The sequence below is a fragment of the Spermophilus citellus genome, assembly GCF_964194105.1.
Source record: "Spermophilus citellus genome assembly, chromosome: 9".
Lineage (NCBI taxonomy): Eukaryota > Metazoa > Chordata > Mammalia > Rodentia > Sciuridae > Spermophilus > Spermophilus citellus.
The window spans coordinates 27,792,730-27,806,415 of NC_138191.1; the positions used below are offsets into that span (position 1 = coordinate 27,792,730).

Here is a 13,686-nt window from a genome sequence, read left to right on the forward strand (position 1 = left end):
CTTAAGAAGGGTTCCATAGGTGATGTGGCAGGTGCTGACTGGTAAGGTGCCTTAGGAACAGCAAGCAGACACTTTGTTCCGTGGGGATTGGTTGAGAAAACCTTTGAATTTGGTGTTCTTCATCTTGGCACTCTTCAGAGAGGAGGGGGAGGGGTAAGGGGGAGGGGTAAGGGATTCCGTGATGTTTTCACAAGACTGAAACTTAACTTCGGTGGGGAGTCTCCCACACACCCAACACATACTTTCGAGCTTGTGATTCTCATGGCAGCAGTATCTCAGCTGACTGTTAGCAACAGACCTGATGAAGATACCTTAATCACTGACCTGCTGTGCAAACGTTTCCCGGGGCCATGAACTGGGTATTTGAAAGGTTGGCTTTCCATCTGAGGTGCTCTACTGAAATGTGGCAATTGGAGAGTGGAATGGACTTAGAGATGGAAGCATAGGGTTTTTTGTTTGTTTGTTTTGGTATTGGGGATTGAACTTCTAAGGTCAGGCATTGGTGACCAAAAGGAAGCAGATTTAGAGCTGCTGAACAAGGCTTTATTGAGATTTGCTCCTGGGTGAGACTCTCCAGTCCAACAGAGAGGGTCAGGGGGAATTGCACCCAGGATCAGCTAGATTGGAAATTTATTGGGCTTAGGGAAGGAAGGGAGGGCTTGGGACAGGAAAGGAAGGTTTTTAGAGTCCCCTGTCCTCCAGGGGTTGGTGTTGGGGGCGGGGAGCTTGCTGAGATCTGTGTGTCCTTCCAGGATTGGTCAGGAGACCCTGCTGATTGACAGGTGGTTATGAGGCAGGGTGACTTATTGGTTGTTTTTTTATGCGTGGAGGTTGCCTGGTGCTTTGTTCCCTTGCCCACTTCAAACCAACCTAACATTCTGGCCTTTTTGATGATATAGGGCTCCAATTTCCATCTGAATACTTCCTGCTGGCTAGGGGCAAAGAATCTCATTCCTGGAAAGGGGTCAGGGAGGGTTTTAGGTGAAGGCAGAGTCTCTGGAGCGAGAGGAATTGGTCATGAGGAGGAGTAGCTTTCTGTCTTAGGTATTGGGGGCTGGTAGTCTTGAAGAAGTAGTTGATGAATTTGTGTATCTGATCTTGCAGGAACTTCTGTAGGCAATTTAACAGACATGGTCCTATTAGGAGAAACATAAAGAGGACTAATAGGGGTCTTACAAGGGGGAGGAGCCAAGGCCATACTTGACTGAACAAACCTCATAGAGACTGTTGACCTAGTTGCTGTCTCCTCTTTTCTAGCTGTTCTTGTAGTTGTTTGATCTTGTCCTTCACTACCCCCAGGAATAACTGTGTTTTGGTTTAACTGTTTTTGCTAGGGGTTTAAGATCAAGCTGGTCAAAATTGACTTTGTTTCTGTCTACTGTTAAGAGTCAGCTGAGTTTCCACAGGGGTCACTCATAGGGGGAACTTGAGAGCAGCTTCTTAGTTCTGCTAGTGCCGTTTGTGCTAGGATAGGCCCAGGTCTTGCTTGACCATGTGGCTTCCCTTGGAAGCATCAGGGATGTCTCCCTTCTCCAATGACCCTCTTTTCATAGCAAGTGCACTGGTTGGCTTTTCATTCTCCAATGGTCTCATTAATCAGGAGGTTATATGGCCCAGAGTTGCAAAGCTCTTTAGAGAAGTTCCCTGTTCCCTGGATTCAGACTGACTCAGAGGGCCAGAGCCAAATATTTAACTTTAATATTCAGTCTTGATCTTAAACATCTAGTGATTCCATCTCACCAGTCTTAAATTAACAGTACTGGGCTTTAACTGAAGCCTACTTTGAAGTCATTCTGACATGTGGTAAGATGGAAGGCAGGGTTCTTTATAAATCTTAGGTAAAGTGTTCTAGTACTGAAGCTGATCTTTGCTTTTTAAATATCATTTTATAAAATTATCATAGATTGTTGCTTGAGGTCACATAAATATCAGCTATCACAATATGATATTACATTTAAAACATAAATTAACAGGTCCAGTTCTAGAATGTTAAATGATATAAATAAATAGCCAATATGCTGTTCTTATAAATCTAAAATTACCATATAACTTTTTGGAAAACACCAGCTTGATATAATTCTCTTTCAAAGTTTCTCCCTTAAAGAGTTGTATACCTGGAAATTATGAACACATTTAATAAACAAAAAAGAGTGGTAGCTTTCAGTGTTAATCATTTGTTCAGTGGTTTAGAAAACATTTGTTGAGCAGCTCCTATGTATAATGAAGTAGTGTGGGCTTAGGGATGACTTTGATCAACGTGCATTACTACCTCAAAATTGCTTTCTTGTGGCTGTACTTGAACAATAAATATAAGAATTGTGAGGTGGACTACAGAACGGCAAGAGTTCTGGAAAACAGCAAAGCCTGGAGGAAGGGCAGAGAGTGGGAAGAGGGCCTTGAATCTTCAACAGATCATCAGCAAAGTCACCAGTCAACAAAGGGCAGCAGTATATCAAAAGGACAACTGACCACAGTCAAGTGGGAATTTTTACTGTGATATAGGGTTGGGGTTTAACACATGTGAATTAGTAGATACAATGTATCACATTACCAGAAGAAGGGAAGAAAATCATTAGGATCATTTCCTTATATGCAGAAAACACATTTGATGAAACTCAAAATCCTATTATGATAAAAACATTTAATGATTAGAGATATGCATCTCAATGTAATAAAAGCCATGCATGATATGTACATAGCAAGCATTACACTCAATAGTGAAAGATCAAAACATCTTTCTCCCTCAGATTCAGAATACAACAAGCCCATCTTGTCATTTCTATTCCCCATAGTTTCAGAAGTCATTGCCAGAGCAATTAGACAGGAGGAAAAAAAAAGACATTTGTGTAGGAAGTGATAATGTGAAATATTTACTCTTTTCTGAGAACATTATCTTTTGAACATAGAAAATCCTTTTGAACATATAATATGTAACAAAATATCTATAAGAACTAATGAGGAAATGCAGTACAGTTGCAGGTTACAAAATTAGCACATAAAAATCAGTGGCATTTCTGCAAACTAGCAATGAACAATCTGAAAACAAAATCAAGAGGATGATCCTATTTAAAATAGTGTTAAAAAGAGCTTAAGGATAAATTTAACCAAGGAGGTGAAAGATCTATAAACTGAAAACTATAAAGCATTATTAAGAGAAATTAAAAAAATGATGAATGAAAATATAGCTCATATTCATGTATTGAAAAAATTAATGTTAAAATGTCTACACTACATAAAGAGATCTATACATTCAATGTAATTTCTATCCAAATTCCAATTCCATTTTTTTTGTAGAAAAAAGTGCTAAAATTCACATGGAAGTACAAAAAAATGGATAAGTAAATAGATAAATAACCAGGTCGATTGTGAGCAAAAAGAAAAAGATGGAGACTTCACAGTATCAGATTTTAAGCAATTAAAAGGGCATGGTACTGGCATAAAAATATCTATAGGCCTATGGAAGAGAGCTGAGATTCCAGAAGTGATGCCACACATGTATGATCCATTTGGGTTTTGATAAAGATGCCACGAATACAATTTGGAAAAGAACAGTCTCTTTGTTAAATGTTGAGAAAACTGTGTATTTATATGCAGTAAGGATAAAGTTGGACCTCTATCTCACACTATATGCCAAAATCAACTCAAAGTGTATTTGAAGGAAAACACCTGAAAGCTTGATAGTGACCTAGGCAGTGATGTTTTACACCTCAAAGCCCAGGAAAAAATGGAAAATGTGATTGCATCAAAATAAAATCTTCTGCACTACAAAGAAAACAGGGAGAAAAAATGACAAGCTGACTGGAGAAAACACCTGCAAATCATACATATACATCCAAAATATATGGGTAACTCATACAACTACACAGAAGGAAAACAAGCCCACTGGCTAAATATTGAGAAAGGGCGCTAAATAGACACTTCTAAAAAGGAAGACATACGGATGGTGGATAGATATGGGAAACCATGCTTAGCATCACTAATTGCTAGGTACACACAGATGAAATCCACAATGCAGTACCACCTACAACTGTCAGAATGGTTAGTCTCAGAAAGGTGTGCAGGAAAGGAAGCTCTTGTACACTGGTGATGGAAACTAATTTACTCAGTCACATGGACAACTACATACAATTGCTCACAAAACTAAAAATGGAATGCCACATGGGTCAGAAACCCTTCTTCCATGTATTGACCCAAGAGATCACAGACCAGCCTGTCAAGAAGACATCTTCACCCCTGTATTCATCACAGCACTATTCACATTAGTCAAGATATGAAATCTACCTTAATGTCCATTAGGTGGTGTATGGATAAGAAAATGGTGTATGTACTTGGGGAATACTACTCAGCCATACAAAAGGGTGAACTCCTGAAATTTGTGTCAGTGTGGTTGGAAATGGAGGACATTTCCAGTGTTCTGAAATGCTAAGTGAAATTAACCAGGCCCCAAAATACCAGTATCACCATTTCTTATTGACATGAAAACCAAAACAAATAAACATATAGTCAAAAACTGAACTCAAAGAACAGAGCAGAATAGTGGTTATCAGAGGCAGGGGTATGGCTGAAATGAGAAGATTATGGTCAGAGAGTACAAAGCCTCAGTTACACAGGGAGAATGAATGATTTTTATTCAGATATATTGAACAATATTATAAACATACTGAATCATAATGCACCTTGCATTTCAAAATTTCTAACAGATTAAATTTCAAAAGTTCTTGCCACAAAAGTATGAGTATTTGAGGTAGTGAACAAGGGAGTTAACTTGACTTTGATTATTAATCCACATTGTATTCATAATCTGTAAATTTACTTTGTCTTATAAATATGTGCAATTATAGTTTGTCAATTTATAATTTTAAAAAATGTTAAAAATGTAATCATCTTTAAATGGGTGAAGAAATGACACAGATTGAACAAGCATACAACTTGTTTTGGAGATTTAAATTTGCAACCATGAAAATATTTTACAAAATTAGGAAGATAATTGAATTTTTTTTAAAAAAAACAAGATGATAGGAAAAAAAAAAACCCAAACAAGGGTAAAGTTAGTGGCATAGAAACAAAGAGAAACAATACTGAGAGATTGTAAAACACAGTAATTTGATTCTTTGTGCAAAACTTGGAAAGTTTTCTTTGAGTGTCTTGGTAATCCTACTGATTGGGGTACTGATGACATTGCTCTGGGGTGGGTGAAGTCGTGTTTGGAAAATGTAGAGGTGTGAATTTGTTGGTGATTGACCATGAGAGCAGGATTTTTTACTTGGCAAGAGGGCACAGCAGTGTTTTATCTAGCATTCTGCTGCTTTGCAGAAGGAAAGTCTGTTCTGAAGTGTAGCTTTCATAAACCAAGAATAGAAGACTTCATGTTTTTTCTAGTTTCTCTCAACTTATTTGTTAACATTTCTTTGTTTATTAAAAGGATAGATTTGGACAGGCACTGAAACCAGGGAGAATGTCACGTGAAGACAAAGGTAGAGTTCCAGATGACACTTCTTCAAACCAAAAAACACCTGACATGGCAGCTGTCTTGAAAAGTGGGAGAGATGTGGAGCAGGCTCTCCCTCCCACCCTGCTGAAACCTTGGCCGCACAATTCTGGTCTCCAGATCTAGGAGAGAACATAGTTGCCTGGCTGGGATTTTTTGTTGAGGTGGTCAAGGAAACTCACTCTCCCATGCTAAAGTATACCCCCAGACACTGTGAGTCCAAGTAACTTGAGTTTTATTGCAGGCCTGGAGCTGAGTCAGGAACCAGAGGTCAAGCACATTATTGGGAGGTGACCTCAGGAAGGCCTGGTGGGTGATCTAGAAAGAGAGACAAGGTAGGAAAGTGTCAGATACAGGGCACTGACCCACATGCCATCTTCAGGAAAATCCAGGACCCTGTCCTGGAAGACAGAGGAGAAAGCCCCCAAGGAACATGGACAAGGATCAGGGTCCCTAGGATATTGGTCCACCAGTTCATGTCAGTCCCCCTATCAGGCCTGCTTCCAGGGGGCAGAGGGTTATAGTTCTTCTGTCAGAGATTCTCATTCCAGGATAATGCATCCTCATACTGTCCTGTGGATGGCAAGGGCAACTGCCTGGTCCCACCACTGCATGAGCCAGTGTTTGCACATGTCAATCCTGAGTCCATCAGCACACAGGCAGAGGCAGAAGACACAGATGGGTAGAGCTCTGGCCTTTGTGCAATCCCTTCCTCTGTGAATGTGGGTCCTGAAATGGTTCTCACCAAGTGCTGAGGGCCATTGTCAAGTAGGAATGACGCATTGAAATTTCCTTGCCAGCGTACCCCATGTTAAATGGACTTGCCTTGGAAATTCGCTGTGACATTGCATGTGTGTTTGAGAAAGGTGACCCTGCTCAAGGACGAGGGTGGATCCAGGTTTAGGGTGTATCCTGCAGGTTTTAGTAAGTATCCCAGTTTAGGATAATTTGGGTTTAAGGCGTTCAGGTTTAAGACAATCTGGGTTTAGGGAAGTTCCAGGTTTAAGGTTATTGCTACTGGGAATAGGGCGTATCCTGCTGCCTCAGGCACGCCGATCCTTGAGTTCCTATTGAGTTCTCGTGAGATTCAGAAAGTATTGGAGAAAAAAGCCTCGTGGAGTAGGTGAATTGGGTGGCAGCAGAACTTGGATTTCCCCAGAATGTGTGTAGAGGCCGGTGTGAGTTCGGGAATAAAGAATTGCTGTTTGAATGTACAAAGCTGTGGTGGCTCGTGATTCTGTGCCCAGCCAAGACTGCGGCAACCAAGGCAGAATAGTCAGTGTGCTGGGCCACCTCACCTGGGATTCTGTTCTGTATGCAGACAAGTGAAGGAATTTGCAGATATAATAAAGCTCCACTGTGGTGAGAACATCTGTGTCCCTTCTAAATTCCTGATGAAACTGTACCCCCACTGTAGAGGCATCAAGAGGTGGGGCCTTTGGAAGTGAAAGCTCTGAGGGCTTCACCCTGATAAATGGAATTAATGCTCTCATCAAAGACCTTCAAGGGCTGCTTGGATCCCCTTATTTTTCTGCCATGTGAGGACACCTGGGCCTTCTATGAGGAGCTGCCCTCACCAGAAGCTGACCTCCTGGGACTTTGACCTTAGCTTTCTAGGCTCCAGAACTGTAAAGATTTAACCTATTTTGTCTATAAATTTCCCAGTCAGATATTTTGTTACAACTACATACTAAGACAATTTCCTACTTGACTGAGTTCAAGTTCATCAGAAGGTGATCATCCTAGATGGGCCTGACCTCATCAGGTACATCATTTGAATGCCAGTCTAGCAGGGAGAGAAGGGAAGCAGAAGGGATTTTCTGCTTTGATGGCTTTGAAAAGGCAAGGTGCCACAAGTTCTATAGCCCAAGTGAAGTGAATTCTGCCAACAACCTGAAGAACCTGGAAGTGAATCCTTGCTCACTTGTCCTTCCAGATGAGAACAGGCCAGCCACAGCTAGGTGTCAGTCTTGTGAGAATTTAGCAGACCTTAGCAGCTAAGCCATGCCCAGAGCCCTGACCTGCAAAAGCTGAGGTGAAAAAGTGTGTTCCTTTGTTACATAACACAGGTAACTAACACAGAACATTAATTTGGTATTAAGGGAGATGAATTTATACAGATGGAGAGAAGTGAAAGATAAGAAAAATGCATTTTTGTATTTATGCAGTAAAACACATATTTAAATATGCATTAAAATTTAAAATAAAATTGGAAAATGATTTACCAGTGTAAAACCTTAGCTGGGTACCACTAGAGATGTGTCAAATAAGAACAATTTATACACATATTGAGTAGGGTACTCTTGTATTCACTGAAAAGGAACAAATACAGAGCATGGTGAATTGAAGATTGTGAAGGCAGAAGCATACCCACCTGGCTTTCTAGAAGCTCCCATGCTGTATGTTCCAGTGTGCATCATCTTATGGACACAGACTACACATGCACTACTCTTCATATACAGTTGTACTGTATCTGAACCATGTCCTGCAGAAACTGCATCTGCTAGAGGTGTGCCTGCCTGAATTTCTGTTCATTGTCTACTTCTACAGAAGCATCAGATGACTGGGTACATCTGTGAAGTGAAATAAAGCCACAAAATGGCCATTCCCACATAAAAAGCATGTGGGACTGCCTCTTGCAGTGCCTGAAGTGCTTAGACTAGGCCATGCCTTGCAGCCAGCTGAACACTGCCAGTAGCCTTCCTCCTCCTCCAGCAGCCTAGGAATTGACCAGGTGTTCTGATATAATGTAAGTAATCCAGGAAGATACAGAGATAAATAACAGAAGAGAAAGGAATTGTTGCAGTTAGAGAGAAGGAGTGTTGGGCTGGAAGAGCCAGGACCTGGGGGTGACCCATTACCCCAAAGCCATTACAGTTTGTTGTCAAGGCTTCAGCTGAAATGTGGGAACCTAGAACTTTCACGGTAGTTTCTCAACCAACCCCAGGTTCTCCCACCAGATCAAATTTGCTTTTACCCAGTGCTGGAGTTGTGAATGCTGTCAAAACACAAAAGAAAATGATCAATTAATCACAGTGTTTTTAAGGAAAATTGGACCTAGTTACTCTAATTAGGTGAAAGCAAAAGCAATTCATTGTTTATTCTTCATGCAAACTGTCCTGCGATGGCCCTGTGGGAGATGCTACACTAGCCTGGAAATCCAGTATTGCAAAGTGGTATGGACTTTCTGTCTCAAATGTGGTTTTAAAAACATTTTCTGCTTTGCCAAGAAAGTGCTTGGGCCAAGGCACCTTAGTTCTGTCTCCCAACCCTACCTCCAGGTTCAAGTTCCAGATGACTCAGAAATCAGTAGGTCATTCTTCCCTGACAATTCCTGTAAATCAAAACTACAGGGGCAGAGAAAAGTAAGCACATACCCTGGTGTCTAACCTACACAATGTTCAGCACAGCATCCAGGCTCAGGGCAGCACCGTGGCCTTCATACTAGTGCCCTTCCTGGCATGTGACACCCACTCTCCTTCACATGCAAGTTTGCACATGTACATTAAGAAACACGACTTTAGGGGGCTGGAGATGTGGCTCAAGCGGTAGCGCGCTCGCCTGGCATGCGTGCGGCCCGGGTTCGATCCTCAGCACCACATACCAACAAAGATGTTGTGTCCGCCGAGAACTAAAAAATAAATAAATAAATATTAAAAAAAAAAAAAAGAAACACGACTTTAAATCAGGCATGCATCAGTGCTGATAAGGTGAGAGCTCTGCTGGCTTGTCACTTGCCTCTTGAACAAATTCTGAGAACACAAGGAATGTGCCTTGTACTTCATAGAGCACAGACCATTGTCCCTGCAGCTTATTGGTAAGTTGGCCAAGAAACCCTATAGCACAGAAAACCTGAGTTTTAATGTTTTTTAACGGAGCACATGTTGACAATGTCTGAGATGAAAAGGACTCTAATAAACTCAAAACTGTGAGAGCTAACATGATAATCTTGTAAAATTAAATGGAGAGACATGAACCTCTCCTGAGGCCAACACGTACTTTTAACCTGTATTATCAGGCACCTTTCCCCTGTTGCCTACCGCAGCAGAGGGCAAATTAGAGTGCAGGGCTGTGGGATCCTGTCCAGGTAAGAAGGATGAACAAGGTGAACCAGAAAGAGGGAAGCACTCCTGTGATCAAGTCTACAGCAGAGATTTCTCCTAGGTGAGTTTTCAGCCCTCTCTTCTTCTTGAGTGTCGCAGAATCAACCTGCTTGTGTGGGCTGAGGTGGCCTCACCACTGTCCAAGTTAGCCAATCTTCCTCCCCTGTGGATACACTTTTCACATCTATACTTCTCATCAAAATGGTGCCTTCAGATGCTCAAAGTTGGGTTTCCTCAGATGACATGGGCATTTGTCTGCCTAGCTAGCTGTAACAGGACTGCTGCTTAAAAGACATACCTTGTTCTCTCATAGTGCTGGAGACAGAGATCCCAGATGCAGGTGATGACAGGGTCAGCCTCCCTCCATGGGCTCCCGGGGATGTCCTCTCCTGAACCCTGACCCCTCTCCTGCTTTTGGTACTCCTTGGCTTTTGACAGCTTTGCTCCAACATTCACATGGCATATGTCCAAATTCCCCCCTTTGAAAGGACAAGGTAGTATTGGATTAGGATCTTCCCTGATGATCTCATCTTAACTTCATCATTTACCAACTTCCAAGTAAGGCTGCAGTCACAGGTACCAGGAGTAAGGACTCTCTTTGGGGAGTCAACTGAAATCTGAAATCCCTTTAAAAGATCCACTGAAACAAGTAGGCAGACTGTGTGCCCAGCAGTTTACAGGCTTAATCTGATTGCTGCTCCCCTGCCTTCCTATGCAAAGAAAGATGTACAAGGGGCAAAGTTCACTACGGTCATGTGCCAAGAGACAGCTCTGAGACTCAGCTCTTTCAGTATAGAGACTGCTATTCCTGGCTTCTTTCTAATTGAAGAGTGTTCCTGTAGACTTAGTGGAGTTAAAAACACGGTGACAGATGACTTCTTTGTTTTTCAATTATAGGGTGTTGGAAATTTTTTTAAGAGTTCTGTGGAAAATGTGTTATTATTCAATCATTTTCAATCTTCACATTATCTCAGGGGCTCCATATGATGTGTGAACAAAATGCCAAATAAGACAGACATGGTGGTAATTACACCTGTAATCCTAGTGACTGGGGAGGCCGAGGCAGGAGGATTGCAAGTTCAAAGCCAGCCTCAGCAAGAGCGAGATGCTAAGCAACTCAGTGAGAACCTGTCTCTAAATAGAATACAAAATAGGATTGGGGATGTGGCTCAGTAATCCAGTGCCCCTGAGTTCAATCCCCAGTACACACACACATACACACACACACACACATGCACAAAATTATATAAAGCCATTGCTACATACTTTCATTTTGTTCATTTTTTTCTTTTTTTTCCTTGTTGGCTCAGATGATCCTGAAAAGATCCTGAAAAAGCAAATGTTGAAAGTCAAATGGAAGCAGAGTGTTGGCATCTACAGTGACACATGAGGTGATCAAAAAGATTGGTGGCTCAGATGCAGTCTTGGTGACACCCTCTAAATGATCACTATTTGCAAAAATTTGAGCAGTTCAAAACTAAATTCTTCCTCGTTTGACATTCACTGACCTTGTGATTCTATCCTGGTGTGGGAAGGGCCAGTTATCCTCTAAGAGAACGCATTTATATACAAGATGATTTATACATGTAAACACATCCTATTTAATAAAATATGAATGTAGAGAAACAAAGACAAAGTTTAGAAACTCATTAGTGAAGGTTTACAAATCATCATTTTATCATTTTCCTTAGTGCAGGACTGACAGGGTGTATCTGGTCATCAGTGAAAGATAATGACCCTAAAGCCTGAGGAAACAAATCATTCTCTGTAATGAAACTGCTGAGGGAAAATATGTCTTGTTTTCAGAAGCAAGATACTAAAGTTAAAAATTACATGTATGTATGCATTTGTTTGCTAAGAAAGCAATACAAAGGCATTCAGCATTACCATTATGCAAAGCCACCCAAGTTTTCCCAGTGCATTCTGTATGTCAGTATGCTTGCTGCTTCCAAACACCGCCCTGTGCAAAGCAGAGAAATATGAAGTGAACACAGTAGGTATCTGAGTGCACTGGGTGCTCAGGTATGGCTCTGGAACCTTTTGTATCAACCTGGCCCTCATGCTGTCACATGATGCCAAATATATCAGAGTGGTGGAGAAGACTGCTTTGAAGGATCTTGAACTTGTCACCAATGAAGCATCTGAGGCAAAGTGCAGGCCTGACTGCAGTCAAGATATTTCCAAGCAGTTGTCCTCACTGGATTCCTGTGACGGTGAGCAATAGCATTCCTCTGAGTCCCTGACTGCTTCTGAATCTCTCAGGGTAGACATTCTGCCTAGAAGTAAATCAATAACCATTGAGAGAATTTGCCCAGGACCTCAGGGTTGTGTTCTTCAGTTAAGTGGGCCTTCTGACAGTGGGCTTCTCTGCACACTTAGAACTCAGGGAGCAGGGTTGGACTTCTGTTATTTGTTAACAGTTCTCATGTTTATAGTAAATAGGGTTTATTTTATTAAGCATGATATAAATCTAGTAAAGAAGTGACCTAATTTCACCATCCACAATGAATTCCCTTTTTGTAGCTTCAAACATTCTTCTAGCTAGAAATCGTTTTCCATGACTCAGTCTTCACAGGCCTGGTTTCATTTCATGTGCATCCCATGCCCATACATTTTACTTTGATGCAGACATTCTTCTTCCCAAAGGAGGACAATGTCACGCTCACATGTGGTACACTTAATGTCAAGTGAAAGAAAATCTACATAACACACTTCTGAAGCTGAGTATCATAATTACAAAGACATCAGGAAGTTACCAAAGATACTCTTTGAATTGCTCTTGATGTCTCTAAGCATAGGTCATAACAGCATGAGGGCCAGGTTGATACTCAAGGAACCCAGTCTTACAGAAAAGTAGAGATCTCCCCACTTGAGTAAGTGAGCTGTCTCTCCCTGAATTTAGATAGTTATTTTCAGTTAACTCAGTTGTGCATGTGGAAAGGCCTGGGGCACCCACAACAAGGTGGGTTCAAAAGCTCAGCTTGGAAGAGCTGGTGCAGGAATGCTGCAGCATCTCTTCAGCCTCCTCTCCAGGGCTCTGTGCACCCCATTGACCTATGCCCTATGGAGTCCCACCCTGTGCCTCAAGGCCCTCTTTGTTCCAGTGCAAGATGGAGAGTAGAGAGGATAACTGTATGTGTCCACTCTCCATCACCAATTGGCCCACTTCTCCTCTCTCTGAGCAGCTAGGACACAATGATCCTGTAAATGTGGGATGTGCCTGAAATGGCAAAGGTAAACATACAAAGAATAGAGATTCATGACCTGTGTTGCTACTACCATCATTTCTATGTTTGTGCTTAGGGCAGTTTGAAACAAATTCTAATGCTGCAGTACCTTCTGTGGAAGCCCACCTTCAAAGCCTGACAAGGCAGGTAGATACTCAGATGAAAGGGGAAGAGCGCTGAATGCTCACTGAAGCTTCCACTCATGAGGTCTGGTCCCCAAATGGCCAGAAGTCTTAATTGCTTCCTCCCTTGAGCTGCCACTGTGTCCTGGCACTGTGCTACACTACCCTGTGAGAACTGAAAGCCCTGCTTACTCCAAGACACCCACTCCCTCCACCTCCAAGCCACCCAAGCCCAGGGTGGGCACACCACACCGTGCTGCAATCTTGGGATTTGGACACAGATCTGAGTGCTCTCAAAATTTGCAAGGACAGTGACCTGGTGCAGCTGACCTGAAGTCCAAAGTTGTTGACAAATATAAAATAGCAACATATGCTCACAGTTGGTAAAACATACACACTGTATTTCCCTCTCTGTAACCCAGCTAGAAAACTAATAGCTGCAGAACTGTGACAACTGGAAGGCCACATGGAAGATTGTTGTGGTTGGATGGCCACATGGTATTCATTCAAGTAAGGACCAACAAGCCCTCAGGATGAAAACCGCAGTGGGCTGGATAAAGAAATGACCACTGTCATGATGCCTGGAGTGTGGAAGCAGAGCCACTTGCTGAGATGTCGCCAGCTCCTGGCTAAGGGGGAACTGTGATTGACTTCAGCTTCTAGCATGGACTTGAGTACAGCTTTGGGAAATCCCAACTGTTGACTAAGATCCAGTCTCAGAATGGAGCAAAGCTCCCCTCAGAGGA

At 42.0% G+C, this 13,686-nt stretch overlaps 1 long non-coding RNA gene across 1 annotated transcript; it reads right to left on the reverse strand.

Annotated features, from left to right (window-relative positions):
- Positions 1–4,603: 4,603 nt before the first annotated feature.
- LOC308656952 lies at positions 4,604–12,145 on the reverse strand. Its single transcript, XR_014023809.1, has 3 exons — positions 10,858–12,145; positions 9,890–10,070; positions 4,604–5,806 (listed from the first exon to the last, which is right to left on the reverse strand). It is a non-coding gene; the product is annotated as an uncharacterized lncRNA (long non-coding RNA).
- Between the last annotated feature and the right edge of the window lie 1,541 nt (positions 12,146–13,686).